Here is an 8,955-nt window from a genome sequence, read left to right as displayed (position 1 = left end):
TTTGTCTTGCAACAAAATTCAGAATTAACTTGGTCAATCTTCCTTTCCAGTCTTGTATGGTTTTCTTGTATGGTTTTCTAAGTAATACATTTTATCTGTTGTAAACCAGAAATAAGTGAGAATTCTTTGGCCATTATTAGAGATATTTGATATAAAAAATGTGAAATTAAAACATTACGATCTATCTCATTGAGATTTTTATTTTTTATTTTAAATAATGCAATGGAAAATATGAAGGGGTATAATCATATCTCTAAAACCAAATATCTTTCTACTTCTAGTAACAATACAGGAATCAATGAACACTTCCATGTCCACAGAACCTTATAAAACAGGTTATATAAAAATATAATTTCTATAGAATAATACTAAATATGTTAGAAATGTTATTAAACAAAATAATTGAGTCGAATATAATGGTTTTACTCATATTGCATTATGCAAGGTAAAGTAACCCAGTGCGGGCAACTGCTTCTCCGACAATTGTGGGATTACTAATCATTATATTATGTTATTTATGTATTGAAATAAGAAGTTGCTTGTGCCCAATTGACGATCAGCCAATCTACTGCTTTTGTGATAGGTCTAATCTTTATAATACAGCATTCTAGAACAATCGGACAAGATGGGGGGAATGCAATAGGATGTGAGAATCAGAAAGTGAGAGATTTTGTGAGAGTTCTCCTATTTTTTAAAGTGACAATCATTCATCCTACAATCTCATTATCTATTGATGGCACTACTATCTCCTCTAGCCCCCAAGTGCACTGTCTTGGAGTAATCCTTGACTCCTCCCTCTCCTTCAAACCACACATTCAGCACCTCTCACAAACCTGCCATTTTCATCTAAAAAATATTTCCAGGATCAGACCCTTTCTGACCCAGGATGCTACTAAGACTTTTATCCACTCACTGGTCATCTCCAGACTGGATTACTGTAATCTCCTCCTGACTGGCATTCCTGACAAACACCTCTCTCCACTCCAATCTATCCTCAATGCTGCTGCCCGGCTCATTTTCCTCACCAAATGCACTACGTCTACCTCTCCTCTCTTACTAGACCTTCACTGGCTCCCCTTCCCTTTCAGAATCCATTTCAAGCTTCTCACACTCGCTTACAAAGCCCTCACCCACTCCTCTTGGAGTAATCCTTGACTCCTCCCTCTCCTTCAAACCACACATTCAGCACCTCTCACAAACCTGCCGTTTTCATCTAAAAAATATTTCCAGGATCAGACCCTTTCTGACCGAGGATGCTACTAAGACTTTTATCCACTCACTGGTCATCTCCAGACTGGATTACTGTAATCTCCTCCTGACTGGCATTCCTGACAAACACCTCTCTCCACTCCAATTTATCCTCAATGCTGCTGCCCGGCTCATTTTCCTTACCAAATGCACTACGTCTACCTCTCCTCTCTTACTAGACCTTCACTGGCTCCCCTTCCCTTTCAGAATCCATTTCAAGCTTCTCACACTCGCTTACAAAGCCCTCACCCACTCCTCTCCCATCTACATCTCTGATCTTATCTCCCTTTACACTCCCACCCATCCTCTTCGCTCTGCTAATGCACGATGACTTTCCTGCCTACGGATTACCTCCTCCCACTCCTACCTCCAAGATTTTTTGCGTGATGCACCACTTCTCTGGAATTCCCTACCTCTCCCCCTCAGACTCTCCACCTCTCTACAAAACTTCAAACAGGCTCTCAAGACCCACTTCTTCACCAAACCCAGCCAAATCTAATCCTAACCCTCTGTTTTACACTCTCTATGTACCCCATCTGTGTCACCCCTGTCTGTCTACCCCTCCCCTCTAGAATGTAAGCTCTCACGAGCAGGGCCCTCTTCCCTCATGTGCTTATCCTTTCTTACTTTAATAATCTTCAACTGCATCAACTCCAGCAGTCTTCTGCCACCTGATACTTATTACAGTGTCATCTGCTGATGTAACTATGTTTATTTACCCTGTACTTGTCCTATACTGTCATCAGCTGTAAGTTGCTGTTTTCCTGTTTGATTATTTATGTACTATGTAATTGGGCGCTGTGGAACCCTTGTGGCGCCATATAAATAAAGGATAATAATAATAATTTACCTGGCAAAACCAGGTTGATTTTGCCATGTAAATGATTGCTAGTTTAAAAAAAACACAGGAGAACTCTCACAAAATCTCTCACTTTCTGATTCTCACACCTTATTAATTGGCATATCCATAATGGGTGCAGTGTGTGCGGGACCCACAGGCCCCGGGGGATAGGGGGGCACACCCTGCACACACTGCTCCCATTTGTTTAATACTTACCTCTCTCGAGCCCCCATTGGAGCCATTCCTTCTCGGCAGTGTAGAGTCTGAACACTAGGGGGAACAAACTCTATCGAGCCTGCTAAAAACTATGGAAAGGTGGCACGGTGGCCATTTTTCCAAAGTTTCATGCATGTGCATTAGGAAATTCTTTGAGAAAATGTCCGCCACGCCGTGTTCCCGGAGGTTTGCGCATGCGCAGTAGAGTCTGTGCTCAGACTTTATTGCCGCTGCAGAGAAGGATGGCACCGCCGAGGGACTCCGGAGAGGTATGTACTAAAACCTTGTACCTCGGTCAGGGAGGAAGGCTCCCCTGATGCAGAAGGCCGCACACGTGCCTCCTCCTCTTGTAAAACTCCCCTAACCCTATTACATTCCCCCGATATCTTCAATTGTGTGGACTCAGCAAGACCTTTTCATGACCTTTTCATAAAATCAGTTTGTGCATTTTATTTTACTAAATTCCTTTCTTATTAACTTGTTGAAGACAAGTAATAGATTTATTTTTACCCTAATGTGCCTATGTATTGTGTTGAGATCACATAATTATCTTCATGCTCATCATTTGCTGAATTAGTGATCCGGAGAGGAAAGCACATTGTGACAAAATTAAAAATGTAATCTGAATATATTCTATATTTATGACAGCTTCTTTATTTAATATGTTTGTACACATTTTATGACAGGATATTATATTTATTAACTATATTACATGGATAATTTAAAGGACCATAGTCATGGTCCATTCTACACATCTGATAGGGGCAATCGTTGTATTTTTCTGGCTGCGACTCTATAGTACTTGACATATATAAGTGAAAGCAACATAACAAAACACATTGCAGCGCACTTTCTAATATCATATATTGCCCATTCATAACACTAATCAAAACTTTTTCACCTCCAAACTAAAGAGAAAATGGAGATGTGAAAATATTGTGTCATACATGGGATGCAATGTAATAGCCTGCGGGTTGCAGGCTGTGCAGGAATTTGTATGAGTCTGCCTATATTTTTAAAGCAGCAATCAATTACACAGCAAAATCAACCTGGTTTTGCCATGTAAATGAATGCTGCTTTAAGAATACAGGCAGACTCACAATATAGGGTCTATTTACTAAACCTTGTATGGAGATACAGTGGACGGAGATAAAGTACCAGCCAATCAGCTCCCAACTGCCATGTCACAGGCTGGGTTTGAAAACTGCCAGTTAGGAGCTGGTTGGTTGGTAGTTTATCTATGTACACTTTCTCTACATCCAAGGGTTAGTAAATAGACCCCAAAGTCTTGCACAGCCTGCAACTTGGAGGCGTATAGATTTCACCCATGGTTGGGATCCATATTAAGAACATAGAGTTGAATAATATACTGTATCATGGTACATATACATGATATTTTATTCAATTTATAAAAAATGAGCTAGCACTTAACCATGTTCCCTAGTAGATGTTTATATTACTTATGTTTTAGATACCAGCACACCGCAACCCACAGAAGTAACAACATCTCCAATTTCATGTAAGTGTCCATAAGCTTTGTCTCAATGAGGATGTTGTAAGAAAATGATTGTAAGTTTTCAATGTAGAAGATGTGGGCCGGGATGTGATGAAGTCCGAGTTCGGAGGCCATAAGGGATGCCAGCTGAAATCGGATGTTTTTTTAAAAAGGGCAATCATTTACATGGCATGGTTTAGGCTTGTAAATGACTGCCCCTTTAAAAATCATCCGAGTTCGGCTGGCATCCCGTATGGCCGCCAAACTTGGACTTCCTTACATCCCAGCAGTGAAGTGTCTGGACTGCGTGTGTGCTTATTTTTCATGTGAACATTGATGTATGATTTTGATTAAGGTAATTGTTTCAACATTTTTCATAATAATGGTCATAACAAGTGTTTTACTCATAATTAAAATTTTAATTGACAAATTTCTCCAGCAACTAACTAATTTATTTATTGCAATTAAATTCTGTAAATAGATGTGTCCATACAGTATATACATTTTCTCAAATTGATATAAATAACCCCATTTGGCATGCTATGGACTCTTTGTAATTCAGCTGTGCTCTGTTTCCCACCACCAACTGCATCATTTCCTTTGATCTGTGTCTGTGATATCTGATATTTAAAATGTGTAATTAAACCATTTCAAAATACATTGTTGATCCTCCAAACTCAATCGCATTGAGGCTTTTAGTTATTGTGTTTTGCATAGTGCAAAAAATGCTTTGAATGCCATCTTTCTCATCCCTAAATCCATTATTATTTTATCTTTTACCCACCACTAAAGAAACAGTGATCTCTTCCAAGGCCACAACTCCTTATAGCACAGGTTGTCATGACATTTTAATTATTTTCTTTAAAAAAATGCAAAATATTTTACAATTGTTAATCTTTGGGTATGCTAAATTCCTATGCATCATAGGCATGCACAGATGCTTACTAGAGATGAGCGGGTTCGAATGTAACGCTAGAATTAACGCCAGTACGGTTTTATCTGGATGTTTCTTATTGGCTATCCAAAACACGTGACTTCCGTGAGCCAATAAGATGCCGTTTTGAGAACCGAGTAAATCCGAGTAAAACCGAGTAAAACCGAACCCTCTCATCTCTAATGCTGACACGTGGGTGCTGCTCTGGGACTTCCCCCCCTTCGCCAGGTGATGGACTGCCTCCTCAACCCCTTGCTGTGGGACATAGACTGCTCACCTTGGCCGGACAGGTAAGCAGTCTATGTCCTAGATGGGAGGGGAGGGGAGAGTAGACCATAATGCGGTGGAGTGGGGAAGTCCCAGAGTGTCACTCCCATGCCAGCTTCTGCGAACGCCAATGCTATGCATTATATACATTTTTATCCCACTCATATTGCCTTACGCATAATCAAGTTAAATAGAGTGAACCCGTACTTGTCTGAGAATTGTGTGAGCATTTATCATTATAGTGTAATGTATTAATGTCTCTAAATTGTGAAAATGCCAAAAAAAATGTACTTGCATTCAACTGGGGATTGTCCTCCTGCTGCTGCTGTGGGATGAATCTTTCTAATATTGTTCAAGACTTCAATAAAAAAATTATATACAGTATGTCTTAATTTAGCCAACAGTATGAGTCCTGAGACTTCATTGACTACTGAGAGTCCCACAACCATCTCTTGTCCATGTACCTGCCTAGACTTTCTTCTGAAATTCTGTGTCCGGCCGACCTACTGTGCTCCATGCTTATATGAGATCCTAATCTTCCCATAAAATAATTAACTGTTTTATATTACTCTGCTATCCTGATTATCATGGGTTAGGCCAGATATTCCTTGTCTGGAAGGAGCGGGATCTAGTCATTTTGGGGGTTGGACAGCTGTAAGCTCTGGTCATGGCTTGTGCAATGGGTACAAAGGTGCTTTGGTAGTTTCCTTTGGTTAACAGGACTACATACATTAGATAAGCGCTGATAGGGCTAACAAACATCATAAACAAACAGACCAATACGTCCAGGGGTTGTGTATCAACGTTTCATAATTATTTTAATAATTTCATCATGATTGTGTGCTATAATGACAGAAGTCCCACTGACATGATTGGACACACTAGATCACAAGGCAGTGCATCATTTCCCAATGACCGCACTCTTTCCAGGATAACTGCATGCCTGAACTAATTCCAACTGTCACCAAAACCTCATCAAAGCCACAGCATCACTCACACAGAGAGACTATTCACAGAAAGTCAGCATATCACTGCCTCACTGACAGCAGCATATCACTGCCTCACTGACAGCAGCACATCCCCACATCACTGACAGCAGCATATCACTACCTCACTGACAGCAGCACATGACTGCATCACTGACAGCAGCACATCCCTGCCTCACTGAAAACAGCAACTCACCGCCTCACTGACAGCAGCACATGACTGCATCACTGACAGCAGCACATCCCTGCATCACTGAAAGCAACATCCCTGCATCACTGAAAGCAGCACATCCATGCCTCACTGACAGCAGCACATCCCTGCCTCACTGACAGCAGCACATCCCCACATCACTGACAGCAGCATATCACTACCTCACTGACAGCAGCACATGACTGCATCACTGACAGCAGCACATCCCTGCCTCACTGACAGCAGAACATCCCTGCCTCACTGACAGCAGCAACTCACTGCCTCACTGACAGCAGCACATCCCTGCCACACTGACAGTATCACATCCCTGCCTCAATGACATCAGCACATCCTTGCCTCACTGACAGCAACACATCCCCACCTCACTGACAGCAGCATATCACTGCCTCACTGACATCAGCACATCCTTGCCTCACTGACAGCAGCACATCCCTGCCTCACTGACAGCACCGCATCCCTGCCTCACTGACAGCAGCACATCCCCACCTCACTGACAGCAGCACATCACTGCCTCACTGACAGCAGAACATCCCTGCCTCACTGACAGCAGCACATCCCCACCTCACTGACAGCAGCACATCACTGCCTCACTGACAGCATCACATCCCTGCCTCACTGACAGCAGCACATCCCTGCCTCACTGACAGCAGCACATCCCTACCTCACTGACAGCAGCACATCACTGCCTCACTGACAGCAGCACATCCCTGCCTCACTAACAGCACCACATCCCTGCCTCACTGAAAGCACCGCATCCCTGCCTCACTGACAGCAGCACATCCCTGCCTCAATGACAGCAGCACATCCCTACCTCACTGACAGCAACAAATCATGCCTCACTGATAGCAGCACATCCCTACCTCACTGACAGCAGCAAATCATGCCTCACTGACAGCAGTACATCCCTACCTCACTGAAAGCAGCACATCCCTGCCTCACTGATAGCACCGCATCCCTGCCTCACTGACAGCACCGCACCCCTGCCTCACTGACAGCAGCACATCCCCACCTCACTAACAGCAGCACATCCCTACCTCACTGATAGCAGCAAATCATGCCTCACTGATAGCAGCACATCCCTACCTCACTGACAGCAGCAAATCATGCCTCACTGACAGCAGCACATCCCTACCTCACTGACAGCAGCACATTCCCACTTCACTGACAAGAGCACATCGCCGCCTCACATACACACTTCTGGTAGAAAATTTTCAACTGTTTTCGGGGTCTATGTACTAAGTGTATCTGAACTAAGTCTTGGAGAGATATAAAGTGTATGGAGATACAGTAACTATTTTTTTTTTGTTAAACCAAATTCCTAGTCTGTCCATTGATCATTATTTGAGATATTTGATATAAAAAAAAACTTTTCCAATTAAATTTTCTTGTTCTTTAAAGAATCACATTGAGATTTACAGTTGGGTGTTAAACCATGCAATGAAAAACATGAAAGTTCATAATTATATCACCAAAACCAAATGTCTTTCTACTTCTAGCCACCACTCAGGAAACAGAGATCACTTCCTTATCTACAACTCCTTATAGAACAGGTTACTATGAAATGTATAATTTATCAACTAGTATAGCGGTACTATATTGTTTGATAGCTCCTTTAATGAATTTATCTATACACATTGTATTAGAGAACATGATAAATATTTCCTATAATGCGTGGATAAAATACATGACCGTAGTCATGGTTCATGTTACACATCTGATATGGGCAATTACTGCAGTTCCTAGATGGGACATACATAAGTGAACACATTATAACACAGCACATCGCAACTAGAAATGTGCGGTTCGGCTCTCTAGAAATCTCAACCCACCCAAATTTTGTGCATCTGAACCAAAATCCGGTTTAGATCTTCTAAGGAGACACAGTCTCAACCAAGTTCCAGGTCGGATCTTCCTGCGCTTCAGAATTTTTATTTGTAATCTGAATTTAGAGTTTTGGACTGCAAAAATGACATGATTTTAGCTTTTTTTTTAGCCATTTTGAGAATCCAAAACCCAAGAGTTTTATTTTAAATACAAATTCCGAACCAAAATACTGAAGGGTGGTTTTAGAAAAACCAAAACATGGCAATGAAATTAGAGTCAAAACATGAGATTCCGCACACATCTCTTATAAAAACGCACTCTCTTTTGTCATACTGTATATTGCAAATGTATATTATTTATTGAAACTTTTCATCTCTAAACTAGAGATGTGCGGGTTCGGATTTACCTAGATTTACTTAGATTTACATGGATCTCAAAATGGCATCTTATTGGCTCTTGGATGTCACGTGTTTTGGTTAGCCAATAAGAAAAATCTGGATATATCCGTACTCGTGTTAATTCTGGTGTTAAAAACCGAGTAAATCCAAACCTGCACATCTCTACTCCAAAATAGTGAGAAAAATTGAGAATTTAATATTTTACTTCATAAATGGGTTGAAAAAATCTTTAGATAATAACGATCTTTAGATGTGACATTTAATCGTATATATCATGGAAGATGCACTTCATTAGGTTACAAATAGGACATATATATGGACTATGGGGCAGATGTGCTAAGCCTTGGAAAGAGATAAAGTGGAGAGATTTTAAGGGGTCTATTTACTAAGCCTTTTGATAGAGATAAAGTGCACAGAGATAAAGTACCAGCCAATCAGCTCCTTACTACCATGTCACAGGCTGTGTTTGAAAAATGACAGTTAGCAACTGATTGGTAGTTTATAGGTTGGTACAAATCAGGCCGATATCATCACA

Source organism: Pseudophryne corroboree, chromosome 8 (assembly GCF_028390025.1).
Source record: "Pseudophryne corroboree isolate aPseCor3 chromosome 8, aPseCor3.hap2, whole genome shotgun sequence".
NCBI classification, from domain to species: domain Eukaryota; kingdom Metazoa; phylum Chordata; class Amphibia; order Anura; family Myobatrachidae; genus Pseudophryne; species Pseudophryne corroboree.
This window is presented reverse-complemented; position numbering follows the sequence as displayed.